This window comes from Limulus polyphemus, unplaced genomic scaffold (genome assembly GCF_000517525.1).
Source record: "Limulus polyphemus unplaced genomic scaffold, Limulus_polyphemus-2.1.2 Scaffold3864, whole genome shotgun sequence".
Taxonomy (NCBI): domain Eukaryota; kingdom Metazoa; phylum Arthropoda; class Merostomata; order Xiphosura; family Limulidae; genus Limulus; species Limulus polyphemus.
In genome coordinates this window covers 14382-33696 of record NW_013669474.1, presented here as the reverse complement: position 1 = coordinate 33696, position 19315 = coordinate 14382, and the positions used below count along the sequence as shown (strand labels likewise).

The following is a 19315-nucleotide window of genomic DNA, read 5'->3' as shown; positions in this document are numbered from 1 at the left end:
CGAGCATATTTGGTGGGAAGGGGATTCGAACCCGCGACCCTCAGATTGCGAGTCGAACGCCTTATCCACCTGGCTATGCTGGGCCCACTTCAAACGAATCAGGAAGTATTGGAGACGTAGAAAAAGTAAACGTAAGAAATACGTTTTGTGACGGAAATTGTCAAGTGACATGTAACTGGTCTTTCGTCCTTTAATAGTTAAAACTGAAAAACAACAAATACACTTGATGGCTGATATTTGGTGTGCCATGGTATTGCCTTCATTATGCTTGTCGTTGACATTTAAATTATGCACTATAGCTTCCAGAAATTGTTTTGTTTATTTGTTGTCACCCGCAATATCGAATCAGTACGTAGATAAGAATTACATTTTATACTTATATCAAAGGTAACAAGCATATTGCTACACTACAGAGGATGAGTACGTTATATTAAATCGTATTTGTGGTCTCTTTGCCATGTCGTTACAGTCAATGTGACTGAATCTGGCCATGCTATATTTGACATTTAAATTATGTACTATAGCTTCCAGAAATTGTTTTACTTGTTTATTTGTTGTCACCCGCAATATTGAATCAGTACGTAGATAAGAATTACATTTTATACTTATATCAAAGGTAACAAGCATATTGCTACACTACAGAGGTTGAGTACGTTATATTAAATCGTATTTGTGGTCTCTTTGCCATGTCGTTACAGTCAATGTCACTGAATCTGGCCATGCTATATTGGACGACCGCTATGTTGGAAAAGGTCTTGTAGCAATATTTTCATTGCAAAAGGCTCTGTCGTGAGACTTTAATGTCCAAATCATACCATTTTCCACTGTTTTGTTTCCAGAATCCATATAGTGTAAGAGGTCATCGGTTTATCAGCGGCTATTTCAACAGTCCGGTCACACAGAAATGTATAAGCGCTGCATCCGGTGACTTGACTGGTATGTCTTCGTATGGCATTTCACAAAAATCCGTTTCATTCTCAAGCTGTTTGTGGTACGGGATGGTTGAACAGATATATGTGTTAAAGTGATTCGTGATTGTTTTCTACTTTTGCCTGTGGCTTGTGGGTGGTGATGACTAGCTTCCTTCCCTCTAGTCTTACACTTCTAAGTTAGGGACGGCTAGCGCAGATAGCCCTCGGGTAGCTTTGCGCGAAATTCAAAACAAATAAAATGTAGCATACTCAACCCTTTGTATATTACAGAAACTTTTAAAGCTGAACTACAGAAAGGTTAAAAGATAAGATTCTGACAAACTGAGGTGCTTGGACAAATTTTAGAATTTGAAGTGATTGTTAAAATGTAAAAAAAAAGTTCAAATGAAATGTGACTAGAAGTTAGAAGAGAACTTAACTGAATGAGTTGTTAAATCAAATAGATACACAGTTCAGGTAAACAGAAACAGCAATACGTTGAACTCATCTTAATAACTGACATATTAAACCATTCATTCACAGATTAATAAACATTATGGGCTCAGTATCATATTAAAACACGTAGGGAATCAAATCACAATTTTAAGATATTACATTATTGATAATAGGTTTCAAAATTGTGCCAAGTAATATTTAATCATTTTGATCCACAAGGCAGTTTTTTCATGATTCATCTACATCACTTCTGGATTACTTCATATCATTACCCTTTTGGAGGTGCCTCTGTACCTCCTGTCGATAACGTGATACTTGGTACATCCTCCTAATCGGTCATTGATGGAATTGGTGGGCCTTCCATATTAGTTGTTGTAGTCATGATGGAGGATGGGTGGCAGATGTTGATGGCAATGATTATTTTGGCACAGACAGAGTCACAGCAGACTTCAATGTCAGGTTACTTTGGTCATTATCCATCAAAAAATTATTTTATTTTTCTTTGATCTATTCTTATCTCAGTTTAATAATCATAGTCATTAATAGTAACTACAGCAGCACTTGAAGAGCTGCTGCTGGAGCTAATGATGGTGACGATGTGTTCTAATTCGCTGGCACGATGACTGGGAGTCAAACAAGAGAATCTTCAAACTTGGCCACTGTTAACCTACCTTCCACACCTGTCATTCACAGAAAACAACCAATGTATACAGTTAAAAACGGAAATGATCAGCTTAAATCTATAGGTGATGATATTGATAGGTTTTAAGAATTACTGGACGTGAATTTGGTATTAGCTGTTCTACAGGAAAGTAATGAGAACTACTGTAAAGTAGAAAGCCTTTGATAAGCCCACCTTCAATGACACTTGGACTGACCAGCTTTTTAGCATTTAATTGTGGACTCATTTCGGCGCTTTAAATTCCATCAGTGTTATATTTACAACATTTTCAAGTTGGAGATACGAAGCAGTTCCATCAAAATGTTAACTTGTGAATTACATTTTCAGGTGAAGTCTAGGTTCCTAATCTAATGCATGTGGTTGTGATAATTATTTACTCGTTATGAGTTTTATAGAGGCAGGTACCAAGTTCTAGAAGGATTAGTGATTTCATAAGCAGGGTAATGACCAGAGTTAACCCTGTTCCTGCCTGCGACTTCCTACAGTAGCATACAACATGATTTGAGGAAAAGGAAATTGTATATTCATACACTGTATCTAACCAAGTGTAGTGCTATTGTTATTGTACTACTTACTGACAAGATCACATCGAGAAGACACAATCACAGTGTTATGTGTACTTACTGACACATGCAAATATATACGAATATATTTATATAGTAATAAACATACAGTTCACCATTGGTTTTTCACCGTCTGCCTAATACCATGCATAGTCAAACACACTGCACTACCACACAGCCGACTAAAGATTAAAAAAAGTACGACTTTGGCACTAATATTCAAATATATACAATCCGGTCCTCAATTCCAGATTTCGGGTTTGAGAAATTAGTTATTCAAAACTGTTATTTATATTCACTGAAATTTTCCCCAGATTCTACTACATCTGCTAAAGATTTTTTGGTTTTTCTTGTTCCAATCTTTCCAAATTTTGTTAGAACATCTAAAAATGTTAATGATGTCATAAGCTTCTTGGCTAGTTGCCCTCCAGTGGCACAGCGGTATGTCTGCGGACTTACAACGCTAGAATCCGGGTTTCGATACCCGTGGTGGGGAGAGCACAGATAGCCCTTGTGTAGCTTTGTGCATAATTAAAAAACAAACAAACAAACAAACAATCTTGGCTAGTTTGACTATGGAATTCTTCTCAGTAGCTTGGAAAGTAAGGAACACCACTCCCTTTTGATTCATCCTAACTACTAGTATTTGTTCAGTGCGATATAGCATGGAGGTCAACGACATCGTCTCCGTCATTCTTCTGAGCAGCCAAGTTGCCCAGATACCGGTTCTTGTTCCTCTGGATCATTGTAAACAACTATGGAAATTTTTATTAGTAACATCGTGTTCTCCAAAGCAAGATATCCATTGCTCAGCTGTATGCTCTGTGCTTTTGATGTTAGGGAAAACATGCATTTTGTATAGATCAATAAAATAATCATTTACAATCAGCAGGTATCGATTTCCATTGTCTGTCTTTGGGACCACTAACTGAGTGCTTGCGTATGCTGTAATGACCAAATTACTGCTAGACGTTAGGTGCTTCTGTGCTGCATTGCATATATTATGAAAGTCACACACTGCTTTTTTTTTTAAACAGTGGGTACTCCAGCTAGATCTGAATTATTTTCATTCATCATCATGCCTTATGCCCATATGGTGTCACATAGGCTTGTTTGGCAGGTCCTCATTGAATTTGCTTAGGATGATATCTTAGTGGTCTGATATAGATTAGATGTGCTTTATCATGAAATCAGTGTAGATCATCAGTATGGATACCTTAATTCTCCCTAGGTTTGGGTCATCAAGCTTTGAATTTACTTACAATGGTATCCCATCTATAAACCAGGTCTTGCTGAAGTGTCCATTGACTTCAGATGAAGGATGGTACAGACTCGGTGAGAGAAATTACATCATATGATCTTGCATCCAAGCATTCATGCTGGAATCTCTAAAAAAAAATCAGTCCAGATCTTCCTTAACCGCATCCATGAAAGACACCTGGCATATTTGATTCACCTAACTATGAAGGGTGTTAAGGGCGATTACTTATAGTTGGTTTACAGTTATAATTGGCTAAAACAATCTAAAGAAATGCACAATAACATGATGCACGATATCTGCATCCTGGTGAATGGCCAGTGCACTTTCAGGCTCAGCAAAATAACATGCTATGAGAGCGAACACATTATTAACTGGTTCTCCATGTATCTGAGCTTTCAGATTCACCCTGGCATTACCAGGAATCCTTTATATTTAAGAGGCTATTTTGCAAAAACCTGGTTCAACCATGTCCTGATATGACATTGGATATCCTACTTAGTTGCGTAATAGTCCCGCCTGGTAAATCTTGTCTACTAACAGCAACACAAAGCATATATTACAGACACATTTATATAGAAATGGAGATCAGGTGCACTGGATGTTGACAATTTGGTAATGCCTTAAAATACCATTTTATAAGGTTCTAGCATGCCCTAACAATAGCATCGTGTACACGTGCTCACCGGCATCTTCCACCATACAGATCGTCTGCCTCTCCACATTGTTACTCAGATTAATTCCTGATTACAGCAGTAAAATGTCCTATGTAGCTAATACCACGATAATCTTGGTTAGAGAAAAATTAGACACTAGGTAGTTAGAATCCACAAAATAACAGGAGGATCGTGAATTTAATTAATAAGAATGAATTGAAAGGTGGAAAAAATTAAACCAGGTGTACAATAGAAAGCCATTGACCTTTATTTATAAAAAAAGATTAAACGAAAATACTCACATATAATATTAAATATTGTAAAGTCAGTTAAAATAGATCGACTGGAAAGTTTGATTGTTTTGGATATTCGTGCAAAGCTACTCAAAGGTTATTTATGTTAGCCGCCCCTAATTTTAGACTGATAGACCAGAGGGAAGACAGCTAGTCAACAGTATCCTCCATGAACTGTTGGGTTACTTGTGTTTAAACGAATAGTGGGATTTTACCGTGACCTTTATAATGTACCTACGCCCCAAAATATGGAGAACGATTTTTTTCGGTAAATGGACGCGAATGCAAGTCTATATTCTGGCACGCTAACTTTTTGACCATGTTTGATAAACGTAAATTTCAGAGCTGAACCTAGGAAAAAAACAACAAACAAACAGACTTATATCTAAATACTGGTAGTATTCGTATTTGTATTTATGACAAAGCTACTTAGAAAATCTGCCGCCGTTCCTAATTTTGAACTACTAATCAGAGGGAAAGTAGCCGATCAGTATCACTCCACCATCTACGCCAAGGGATTGACTTTCATTTTTATAACGCACCTACAGCTTAAAGAGCAGGGAGTATTTTCCGGATTCGAACTCTGCTTGCTAGCTCTGCAATTGAGAGTTCAACCACAGGGCCATCACGCGCCCGCACGTACTGACTTGTAAACGATAATACTACTCAGAAGGACTTGCTAGTCAATAACTGTACCAAAAGATTAGCATACGTTAACCAGCATATTTGTAGATTCATGGCTTAACCAGACGTATTTAGGTTATTTGTGGCAACTGTATGGCAGGAAACATCAAACTGTCTGATATAAATAACCCAAGCAGTGTTTCAGATAGTGTGTGTGTGTGTGTATGATTGATACACCCTGAAACAAAAGCAGGAACTTTAAAATTTTGATCGTATCTCTGTTGTTATTATATAACTTTACAATAGAAATATATCACGAATGACATGACTCTTGTGTAAGTTTTTACAAATGTTATTGTTAATCATATTTGTGATCCACATTTTTTCAATAAGCAGAGCAGAAACTGTGACATCGCTTATTGGTGATACAGAAGTCCATAAGTTGTTGAATTTATGGAAGTCGAGACTGTTATGTTTTATATAATTCAACATTTTGCCAACAAAAACCGTAATTATAAGTATTTACTGTTAAAAATTGAGCTTTCGGACGATTTGATACACACAGAATATACATGGTTGCATACTTTCTTCAGTTACACATGTCCTTTTTTGTTTGTTATTAAGCACAAAGCTACGCAATGGGCTGTATTCACCACGGGTATCGAAACCCGGTTTTTGCGTTATAAGCTTTCTGACTTGCCGCTAGGTGCGCATCGAATGGAATACTTGAGAAAATATTTTTTTTTAAACCACACACTTATTTTATTGAAACTGAAATTAGCCTAACTAAGACGATGAGAAAGTATAATGATTTAATCTCCATTTATAATAATGAGAGCTGATGTAGCCCGAAACTTCAGTCTCACCAGGTGATTGTTTGTTTGTTTGTTTTGAATATCGCGCAAAGCTACACGAATGTTATCTGCGCTAGCCGTCCCTAATTTAGCAGTGTGAGACTAGAGGGAAGGCAGCTAGTCATCACCACCCACAGCCAACTCTTGGGCTACTCTTTTACCAACGAATAGTGTGATTGACCGTCACATTATAACTCCCTCACGGCTGAAAAGGCGGGCATGTTTCGTGGGACGGGGATTCGAATCCACGACCCTCAGATTGCGAATCGAGCGCCCTAACCACCTGGCCATACCGGGCCCTCGCCAGGTGAAGGCATTAGGCGACTTGAGCTTAAATGTTTTATATTACGCTGCACACTACTGATCTAGTTCAACCTTTGTCACTTTCTTACACTATTGTGGGATGTATAATTACAACTGCTCCAAGAAAAGAAATGGAAATTACAGGTATTGATGTGAAAAGTGAAAATTGATTCCTATGGTTTCAGTTATGATTTAATAGTAATTTCATCTGATACATTTTTGTTATTTTCCATACATATAAGATGTTTTTTTTTCATGTGTGTTTTTAGGAATTGTTGATAACTTCAGTTTAAAATATTTCATTTCAATGTTATTCAAATGGAGAGGAGTATAAGTGATAAACATAGTATATGGTATATTTTTGGTTTCGTTATTAGTATTAATGTAATTAAATTGTAATTTAACTTTATGTTTAGGTTAGAAAGAATGCCACATTTTTGACAGACTAACGATCTTCTGAAATCAAATTAGTTTTCTTTAACTACATTTTGTGTTTTGGAATAAGAATAATTTTTCTTTTCAATGCATTTTCATATAAAAACAGCAATGTTTTGAAGCATCGAGGACAGGCTAAAATATGAAAATAAATGCACGTACATATTAATGCCGCGATTTTAACTTTGAAGTTAAGTAACACGTAGATTTTTGCTAGCTTGCCTTATTAGAAAGATGCGCACGCGCGCACGCACTTGAATAAGTAATAATACCCAGGTGCACACCCCAAATGTCCTCTTAGTATCGGTGCAAAATTTCAGATTTCTATGTTCTTTCCTCTTGGAGCTGTGGCACTCACATTTCTTTTCTATGTGGTTTTTCGCATAAAAGGGGTGCAAACGCGCATGCGCGTAGACAAGTAATAATACCCAGGAGCACACACTCAGGGTCCACTTAGTATGGCTGCAAAATTTCAGGTTTCTAGGTTCTTTCCTCTTGGAGCTATGCCACTCACATTTTTTTTTCTATGTGGTGTTTCGCACATATGGCGGTAACACAAAAAAAAACAGACAAATAAACACAAAATTCTACCGAATTTCAATATTATGGTAATATAAAAGGACAGCCAATTTAACAAGAACAAAATTAGTATATGTTAAAGAAAAATACTGCACACGCTGTTAGACTATGTATGATTGTATTATTCAAGTTTTTTTTAAGAAAAACCATCAAAATAAGAAAATTTATATTGTAAACATTCGTTATATTTTGTACCAATATAAATCGTTACCTAAATTATCGTTTGCTGAAAGTACGCAGTATTAAATTATCCCAATGAACGTAAAACTGGACATAGAAAAGAAGTGGTTCCTTACATAACAACTTCTAGTATAGAGAAAAGCCAGTGAGTTTTGATAACAATGCCTTCCAACAATGGCTTTTATATCATGTTCCTTAGCAACAAAAGTGCATACGTTATGCTAAAATGGGTTCAGAATACACACACTATCAACCTAATAACCCGAGCGAAACCGGGTACTTTCGCTAGTTCTAAATAAAGGATACTGTAAATGCTGTTTTCATATAGATGCAAGAAAAATGATGAATTTTTAAAATCACAACCGAGAGAAGAAGAACAACAAACCGAAGTACGTAGATAAAAACACGGTAATGTCGTCAAGTTCCATATTAGTCTTAGAAACAAAATTTTAGTTATTTGTTTTAGCATTTATAATAATGCCTACATAGGATTAATGAATAACTAGAGTTCCATAAAACCAACATTCTCTTTGCTATTGGTAGTGAATATATTGAAATCTTGTAATTGTGATAATGTGTCGTTATCATGATTACAATTTCAATTTAGTGCTTTATATCAATAGTTATTTTGAATAATAATATTATTCTTTTAAGTTCAGTTGTTGTGAGATGTGGTAGAAAGGAGTGTGAATTTTCTAAAAGGTTATATCACTTTTTTGTAACACACCAAGTGAGAATAACTAACTAGAGCATATGATCATCTTGAGATTTGATGTATGCAAAATAGGAATAACAGTATTTACATGATAGAAATAATGATATCACTTGTAGAATTTATGATACATCGTCATGTAGAAGGCTTTCAATTGGATGATTTTTATGATACATCATTATGTAGCAGGATAGGAATAACAGTATTTACATGATAGGAATTATGATATCACTTGTAGAATTTATGATACATCGTCATGTAGAAGGCTTTCAATTGGATTATTTTTATGATACATCATTATGTAGCAGGATTTTAATTGGATTATTTTTATGATACATCATTATATACCAGGACTTTCAATTTCATTATTTTTATGATACATCATTATGTAGCAGGATTTCAATTTGATTATTTTTATGATACATCGTTATGTAGAAGGCTTTCAATTGGGTTATTTTTATGATACGTCGTTATGTAGAAGGATTTCAATTGGATTATTTTTATGATACATCGTTATGTAGAAGGCTTTAAGTTGGATTATTTTTATGATACATCGTTATGTAGAAGGCTTTAAGTTGGATTATTTTTGGACTGGCAGATGAATCACAGCTGCTTTAAGATAAAAAAAATAACAACTCGACATTTTTTTTCGGACAAATAAAACATTTGGCATGTAGGAAGCATACTTAAGAGTTTTAAGTACAATACGGCAACGACACTGAAATATTGCTTTGTTCCGCGTATCATAAAGAGATTGTTTATCCTACGCAACTGTGAAATAGGTGCAATTCTAAGGTAACTAAAGCTTAGGCCGACTCAAATTATGACAAATAAAAAGTGATAGGGTTAGGCCTATCTATCTTCTTTTGCTTATAATATTAAAGCCCAAACTTTCTGAACTCTTAACAAACCATGAATCGAACTGTTCATCAGTTTCGTAAGTTATCTCATTTTGTAATCTTTAGTTGTATTGTTGTTTTCATAGTCAAGACGCTTTCCAGAAGTTTCTTTAACATTGAAAATTGTATTAAACTTAAAACACCTTAAACTATAATTCTGTTATCATCTTCGACCCCCTTTGGGCAAAGAAGATCTAATAAACTGATTTCCAGGAAGGGTGTATTTATTGTTTGCATAAAGCCTGTGGCACATGCTGCAAACATCCAACATTACAGAACGAAAAGCGATAAATCCTCACAGTAAAGCACATATCAAAAACGTTATATACATTTTCCAGTGAGAGAGATATAGGTACTTAAGCTATCTAAATCATAACACTCGCGTTAAATAAGCTATCTAAATCATAACACTCGCGTTAAATAAGCTATCTAAATCATAACACTCGCATTAAACTTACATTGAAACAATCGGGTATATCTCATAGTAGCATAAAAGTCGGTGGTGGGTGCTGCTGATTAGATACATGCTAAATACATGTGAAATGTCTCAAACAACCACATCGTTCCGGGAGTAAATGAGACATTCCACAATAAAATACTTTAACGCGAGTGTTATGATTTAGATAGCTTATTTAACGCGAGTGTTAAATTTGATATTTTTAGAAGCAATGGTTTATCGCAAGTTTGTTTAAGTAACGAATCATACATTGTGTAGTTCAGTAATTACGAATTGGTGATTGTTATATTATTGCGTCATGTTACTAGAACCTTCTGAGTTTTTCTCATTGAGTATTTTTGCATCGTAATATTTAGTAGTGTGTGGAACATCCTATACCTCTCTCTGTTGGGGTATGAATACGTGTTGAAAATATATTTCGAGAAACAGATCTAGACTGCGTGATCGTGAGTTAGCCATAAAGAGCGTATATTGACGATTTCTAAAGTGAAATTACCACAACTTTTATTGTAATAACAGAGTAGAGAGAAAATTATTTGTTTTGTCAATAGTGTTATAAAGTAATTGGAGCAACCTATGTGGAATTTGACGATAAAAGAGACAATGATTTAAAGCTCTCAATACAACTGTGGTAACCAACAGTTAAAGTGGCGATTTTAAAGCGAAATTATCACAGACTGTATTGTAATAATAGAGCAGGAAGAATAATTCGTCTTGTCAAATTTTGTTTTAAAGTAACTGAACCAGTCTCGTGGACTTTGACGAAAAAGAGACAATTATTTAAAGCTCTGGATACAACTCTGATAACCAACAGTGTAATAAACATTTGTATATATGCTTGACTTGTTTGAATATATTATTTTCAAACAAGTGGATTATATGCAGTTGGTTTATTGCTGAAATTTATCGCCAACACGTCACAGACACCTACTGTAAAGAATTCAGCCCATACAAAAATCCTGACAGTGACGAGCCAGCCAGGATCTATAGTGGTAAACTGTAGTAGAAGAATACGTGAACAACAGTGGCAAATAGGCCTCTATATACCCACAGCTGTAGTGGTGGTGAAAATATTGTAGAGGTCACAGCCACGCTATATAACTATGTCAACTGACTTTGATAAGTGAATATAGAGGGGTGAGTGACTTGAGCTTAAAGATGGTGATCTACGAGTGTTTGTTAAACAACAAGAAGAGAGAGAAAAGTGCATCAACAGAAAAGAGAGTAAGAAATTGAGAAAGAAGAAAAGGGGAGAGAGGAGAGACTGGAAATAGAGAGAATCAAAGCACAGCACAAATTGAGATCGCCAAGCTCATCGCCAACAAAAAGACAGATGACCCAAAAATGACAATGGGGTCAGAGCCAGCCGACTCAAGCTGCCCAACTTTGATAAACAGAAAGACGACACTGATGCTTTCCTGGTGTGGTAGGAAAGATTCGTCCAAAGTCAGAACTGGGATAAAGGCGACTGTGCAGTCTGTCTCAGCCCCTTTCTCACAGGTAAAAGCCTACAAGTGTATGCTGACATGACACTAGAAGATGCCATAGACCATGACAAGTTAAACGTGGCCTTGCTGAAATGCTATGAACTTATCGAGAAAAGTTTTTTACTGGAACTGAGAGAAGTCAAACCTGACACGTCTATGGCGATACTTCACAAGGTGGACTGACATGGGCAAGTGTGAAGATAATTTTGAATGATCTACTAATACGTGAACAGCTCAGATCATGTGCTCCACTGACATGTCACTGTTCCTAAAAGAGAGAGAGAGAGAGCACTGAAAGACGTGGATGAGATGATCAAGCTGGCAGTATATGAGAGTATAACTGGCAAGTTCAAGAATAACCAGTTGAAGTCGAAAACAGGGATGGCTGACCAGAAGCAGGATGCCACCAAAGGTGTCAAGAAGTCAACCGACTAATGGGAGAAGAGATGCTATGCTTGTTTTATAATGGGGCACATTAAGAGTGTCTGTCAACAACACGCAACAATAAATATCAACATAAAGCAGCTAAAGCTACCTACAAAGATGGTGCTGGCAATAAACAAGACAAGAGTGACTGTCAACATGAATGCTGCTACCATAAAAACAGAGTGAATACAATAATGAAGAAATGATTTGTCATGTCAGTTGTGTTCTAAAGTAAATGAACCAGCCTCTGTGGACTTTGACGAAAATGAGACAATTATTTAAAGCTCTCGATACAACTGTGGTAACCGACATTTATAGTGGTGATTTTAAAGCGAAGTTATCACAGACTTTATTGTAATAACATAGCATGAAGAATAATTCGTCTTGTCAAATTGTGTTCTAAAGTAATTGGATCAGCCTACGTGGCTTTTGACGAAAAAGAGACAACTATTTAAAGCTATGAATACAACAGTGATAACCAACAGTGTAACGAACACTTGCATATACGTTTAACTTGTTTTGATACGTTATTTTAAAACCAGTGGATTGTGTGCTGTTTGTTTATTGTTGAAATGTATCTCCAACGAGTCACAGAACACCTATCGTAAAGAATCTGCCCCATACGAATAACCCGACAGCTACTCCAAACGAACAGTAGGATTTGACTGTCACTACAAAACATCTACGGAGCGAGATTTTGTGACAGCGGGATGCGAACCATGGATCCCCAGTCCGGCATGCTAAATACTAGGCCACATACGGCCCCAATATATATATGTCATATTATCTATTTACACATATCTCCAGTAGCGGAAAGTTCAAAGCTTGCTTAGGTCTCGAGTAATTGTTATATATTCTCAGTTCAATAAATGCTTTGACTTTCACTCCTCCGAACCACAATATTTTGTAGTAGAACTTTCAGGTGTTGAGTTTTGTAGAAGCCTGTACAAATAAAACTTGGTATCAATATAACAATCTGGTGTGAAAACTGAAGTATGCGAATGTTTTATTTTGAACACCTATAACTGATTTTGTTTCATATATATATTTATATATATACACACACATACGTTGTGTCGTAGCACCTTGTTCAATTTCTGTTTAGCCCATTTGGGGTATACTGATGTTTTTTACCATCGTTGGGTGTATTTGCAGGCTACTTTTATTACCAAAACATGCCGAGATGCGTTAGGAGAATTAACCTATTTACTATACTTCTGCAGTACTTGTTCTATAACATCACGAAAAAAATTATTTTAAAACAGATGAAACAACACAAAAAACAACAAACACTCCACACTTTTATATTTAATAATATATATACATTTACACGTTAGAACTTACCCATTTTCCGAAACAGTTTTATAATAATTACAATAAATAATAAAAATATCGAAGAATCAATTACCATTCCCAATTTCTAACTCAGTTACCTTAATCCTCTTATTCTGAGAGAACAAATACACAACATATTCAAATACATATACTTCATCTTTTGTGCATTAATACAACATTATTGATCATTTCCATATAGGTATTTAACAGCTTTGTTTGAAGGAAGTCGTTATATAAAATCTCTTATCCACCATAGAACCACACCAAATTTCCATTAGTTACAAATAGGAAAAGAAACCCGAATGTTACATAATACGATAGAACGAAAGGAAATCATTAACGTGTATGCAAGCAACTATGGAGCAAGCTATCTATTAATTTAATATAGCGATTCGGGGTTCGAGTTCATAAAATTACACTTCCAAGATTGTTTTTATTACTTTACAAATGAACAATGATTCTATATTTTGATTTTGCTCACCCATTAGTCCAATGAAACCTTTCAAACTATAATTATTCCTTACAAGAAAGCACATTATTATTATTATACCAGTTTTCCACTCCATTTAATACAATTCATGACTTTAAAAACTTTACTACACTAGAATGTTTATAAATGTCCAACATGCATCGTGACAATTTCCCAACAACACACACACACACACAAACATACATTTGGTATTTCTTTCGAATAATTTGTCGAAACACACGTTAGGTTCATTGTAAGTGTATTGTGGACTTGGCTAAACTAGAATGCGAGGCCCGGCATGGTCAGGTGGTTAGGGAGCTCGACAGGTAAACCGTGGGTCGCGGGTTCGAATCCCCGTCCCACCAAACATGCTCGCCCCTTTCAGTCGGGGGGGGGGCGTTATAATGTGACGGTCAATTCTACTATTCGTTTGTAAAAAAGTAGTCCAAGAGTTGGCGGTGGGTGATGATGACTAGCTGCCTTCCCTCTAGTCTCACACTGCTAAATTAGGGACGGCTAGCGCAGATAGCCCTCGTGTAGCTTTGCGCGAAATTCAAACAAACAAACAAACTAGAATGCGAAATCACAGACAGACGTACATGTAAAATCGTTTAGAGCAATACAAGACTTTTCGTGTAAAACAAATAGATTGTAAGTGAAGTAACTGAATAGTAATATTCATATTATGAGTAATTTTGCTGAAGAAAGAAACCAGGAAATGGCTGATAACTCGTGTTCAAAACTCTCTATAACAAATATTGCATAGAAATGGCAAAATAGATACCTATCGCCTTCAACAGCATGTAGGAAAGCGGGTTTTCTTACAAGTTTCAAAACATACAAGATTTTAATGAGATATAAATCTAGTACAACAAGAAGCTTATTTCACTAGCTCCCAGAAAAACTCGAGATTTCTGTTGCATTACATTTGAAAGGTGAATGAACTTTTTTTTTTCCTGTGTTCCACTTTATGAACTTCAGGTACACAAGTCGGCTAATTTTTTTATCTTGTATTTGAACGAAATGTTTATGTTGAGAAATCGTAAAGAGATTTCGAAAACGAGTTACTGGGCATTACTGTAAATTTATTTCACGCATTCCGTTGCTTATAATACCCAAACCATAACACCTTACTGGAATAAGTATGCGTGCATACAATACCATGGGAAATGCATTTACAGATTTTGCCACCTACGCTATGTGACGTCACGTCTGACATTTGTTCTGAGATGTAAGCGTACACTTGTATTAGTTTACATGCTTAGATCTCTGCGAATAGTTTATCTTTAAGATAACACTTGTGAACTTTTCTATATAGTAATCCTGAGTGAGCCTTTGGTTGTGGCACCTTTGTTCATGTAGGTCTTGTAGCCCAAGGGCCTTACATAATTTCATCAATATATTAGTGAAGACAGGATCTGGACATCCATGTGCATCTGTGGAAACTCAAGTGTCACCCTACAAGGCAATCCCAAGGAGAATCCAGCACACATCAAGTTGCTAACTCTACTGGTTAACCCCAGCAAACTGTGTGTAAAGTGAAAGTAAAGAAACTACAAGGCAATCCCAAAAAGAATCCAGCACACATCAAGTTGCCAAATCTACTGGCCAACCCTAGAAAACTGTGTAAAGTGCGCAGGCCACTACGTTGTATCTATACGACATTTGAAGACTGCAGGAACTACGCAGAAACTCAAGTGTCACCCTACAAGGCAATCCCCAGGAGAATCCAGCACACATCAAGTTGCTAACTCTACTGGCCAACCCTAGAAAACTGTGTAAAGTGCGCAGGCCACTACGTTGTATCTATACGACATTTGAAGACTGCAGGAACTACGCAGAAACTCAAGTGTCACCCTACAAGGCAATCCCCAGGAGAATCCAGCACACATCAAGTTGACTAACTCTACTGGCCAACCCCAGCAAACTGTGTGTAACGTGCGCAGGTCACTACATCGTATCTGTCAGGTCAACACCCACAGTTGCATTATTTGGGGTGAGACCAATCCACATGCGTTTGTTGACAGGCCCTTCATGACGATAGTTGATTCTAGGGGTTGGGTTTACTAGCAGTGTCAGCATCGGGCTTCTTTTTTCTTTTTAGAAGCTAATAGATTATGGTTTATGAATGTTTTACGGCCACTGCAACACCTTTATCAATACATGTCAGCTAACATGGTGTTACCCACCTTGCACCTTGGTCAAGGAAGATGGTGTATCACCACATATTACGGTCGTTAAGTATCATGAGAAATATGATACATATTTCTTTTAGGTTTTATTTGTCCATTACACACATAAAAACCTGTTGTGAAACACTCGTCTTTCAGGTTTTACCACACATAAAAACCTGTTGTGAAACACTCGTCTTTCAGGTTTTACTTGTCCATTACACACATAAAAACCTGTCGTGAAACACTCGTCTTTCAGGTTTTACTTCTCCATTACATCTGGCGCTGGAGAACAAGGAACTAATACATTTGTAAAGTTGTACAATCACTTCGTTAGGCTTAGATCTGCATCTCTAAACAGTATCTTAAGAACATTTTTAGGTATAATCTAAATATGGTACTTATATATTGTATCTTTATTATTGACCTGGCATAACAAATCTCTTACATACTTGATGACCTTCCAGGTTAGTTATCTCCCCCTATTTTGTTTCAGTTTAGAGCAGTCTAAGACCTCATATTCTCACTTAAACAAGGCTTTCTTCCTGCTCCAACTGCATTTACGTTTCTAAAATTAATTTTTACACCATCTGCACAGTAAAAAATAAGAGGCAAAACTATAATAATTTTAAACAGTTTTGAACGTTATCACATTAGCAACGAAATCGGAAAAACGTTTATGCTATTAAAGCATAGTTTTCGCACTCGCTTAACACAATTACATAATACCACAGATTTTGTACCTATCATATTTTGTAACCGAACTTTTTAACATAAAAAATTACAAAAACACCGATTTGAGGTTCAACCTTAAGCTGTATTACTTTCACCTTTAAATATCGAATAGATCTTTAGTGAAAAGCCTCGGGAATTCAGTGAGCTTATAACGTTAAAAATCGGGTTTCGATATCCGCGTTGGGCAGAGCAAAGAGCTCATTGTGTAACAAATAAACAAACAAACTTTACTAAAAGAAAAGGTAAAACGCCTGAGTGAGTCTGTCATAGAAACGCGTGGTATATAATTGTTTCTCGGAAAATTGTAGCTCATATCAGACAAGAGCTGCGCTGATAAAAGCTAGAAGTGTCGTCAGCCCCAGTCATTAGTAAATCCGTCATCGAATTTCACGGGGTGATGGCAGTCAGCATGTCAGAACTGTAGGTCTTGGCTAGCTGTAGATTGAGAGTTATACTAGAATGTATAAAATCACAATGAAAGAAAATATTTAATGCTTAATATATAATAATGTTCAAATACTTAGTTTTTAATAAAGAATATGTGTGATGATGGTTTAGACAGCAAAAACTACATCAAAACTCAAACCTTGTCACGTGTAATTTATCAGTACTCGATACTATCAAGGAGTTTCGAAGTCTTTTGTGTGTTGTGTGAAAAGTGTTTAATATTGCATTTAAAGAATGAGCCAATATCTTTAATGTATGGGATCAGTTTCTATTTTAATAATTTTGTTGATTAAGGCTAGAGATAGGAAGGTTCAGGTTTTTTTTTGCGCTGGATTTACGTAGCGGGCTATGAAGGGTTGAGTTATTTTGTTAGAATATACACAGTGAGTTATGAAGGATTGAGTTATTTTGTTAAAGCTTACACAGTGAGTTATGAAGGGTTGAGTCATTTTGTTAAAGCCTACACAGTGAGGTATGAAGGGTTGAGTTATTTTGTTAAAGCCTACACTGTGAGGTATGAAGGGTTGAGTTATTTTGTTAAAGCCTACACAGTGAGTTATGAAGGGTTGCGTTATTTTGGTTAAAGCCCACACAGTGAAGTATGAAGGGTTGAGTTATTTTGTTAAAGCCCACACAGTGAAGTATGAAGGGTTGAGTTATTTTGTTAAAGCCCACACAGTGAAGTATGAAGGGTTGAGTTATTTTGTTATTTAAATTTTGTGACATTTCTTACCAGGTGTTTCTGTTGGGTTGATAAAATCTCCTGATTATTGGTAAGTGTTGATGGGCTCATTTGTTCAAACCGTAGTTTTATAATTCATACCTGTTCATCAAGAAAACAGTGACAGAAAGGTTGGCAGTTTATTTACTATTACTCCAGAAAGTTGAAAATATCGCATCATTAACAGTGCAGACGAGAGAGCGAATATAATTTTTTCTTCTTACCTTTAGCCTGGCATGGCCGGATAGTTAGGGCACTCGAACCGCAATCTGTGGGTCGCGAGTTCGAATCCCGTCAGCTATCATGCTCGCCCTTTCAGCTGTGGGAGCGTTACAACGTGACGGTCAATCCCACTATTCGTTGGTATAGAGTAGCCTAAGAGTTGGCCGTGGGTGGTGTTGACAAGCTGCCTTCCCTCTAGTCTATTATTTATAAATTAGGGACGGCTAGCGCAAATAGCCCTTGAGTAACTTTGCGCGAAATTCCCTAAACAGATTTACGACACTAAACATAAATAATAATTCTGTTGGCGAAGGAGAGAGATATACATGTATATAACAAGTATCACTAAGCACCGTAGTACTTGTTTTGTTTTCAGTTTCGCCCAAAGCTACACGAGGGCTATCTGCGCTAGCCGTCCCTAATTTAACAGAGTAAGACAAGAGGGAAGGCAGCTAGTCATCACCACCCACCGCCAACTCTTGGGCTACTCTTTTACCAACGAATAGTGGGATTGGCCGTCACATTATAACTCCCTCACGGCTGAAAGGGCGAGCATGTTTGGTGTGACGGGGATTCGAACCCGCGACCCTCAGATTGCGAGTCGAGTGCCCTAACCACCTGGCCATGCCGGGCCCCGTAGTACTTACTATTTAGAGTTTGGTTTGTTATAAATTTCGTGCAAAGCTACACGAGGGCTATCTGCGCTAACCGTCCCTAATTTAGCAGAGTAAGACTAGAAGGAAGGCAGCTAGTCATCACCACCCACCGCCAACTCTTGGGCTACTCTTTTACCAACGAATAGTGGGATTGGCCGTCACATTATAACTCCCTCACGGCTGAAAGGGTGAGCATGTTTGGTGGGACAGGGATTCGAACCCGCGACCCGCAGATTACGAATCGAGCGCCCTAACCACCTGGCCATGCCGGGCCTACTATGGAGGGATGAGGTGGAAAAAAAATGGCCGACGCATATTATGTATTGCTCATCATAGTCTCAAATCTCTCTTGTGACAATCTAAGAGACTTTTATAAACATCTAACTTGGGTTTTCAAAAGTCATTAAGACCTTCAGTTTAGCCCCAAAACATCGCTAAAGTAGAAAACTGGCGAGTAGCGTAACCGGGATTGTAGAAGCAGTATAGCGTTTCACTAACTTCAAAACATGATGTCCATCAAGACAACTCATCACGCCAGGCTAAAACTGCTGCCTTCATAGCGACTGACATTCATTATAAAATATTCATTGGTATTGTTTAAAAAAAGAGGGGAAACAAGTAATTAAAAAAAAGGATGATTTAGGGCTGGCAATGCCAAAAGGTACAGAAACAAGATAGGGATGAATACACAAAACCATACATAAATCCCTACATAAGTAGCCACTGAGCCAATGTTACAACCTTATGGGAATTAACCATTGTAAGACTTTATAGCATTATTCAG

The 19315-nt window shown here is 36.7% G+C and overlaps 1 long non-coding RNA gene across 1 annotated transcript; it reads left to right on the top strand.

Moving 5' to 3' along the window:
• Positions 1–9888: 9888 nt before the first annotated feature.
• On the top strand, positions 9889–19268 carry LOC111088490. The gene is made up of 3 exons (XR_002612998.1): positions 9889–9900; positions 14490–14495; positions 19151–19268. It is a non-coding gene; the product is annotated as an uncharacterized LOC111088490 (long non-coding RNA).
• Positions 19269–19315: the final 47 nt, after the last annotated feature.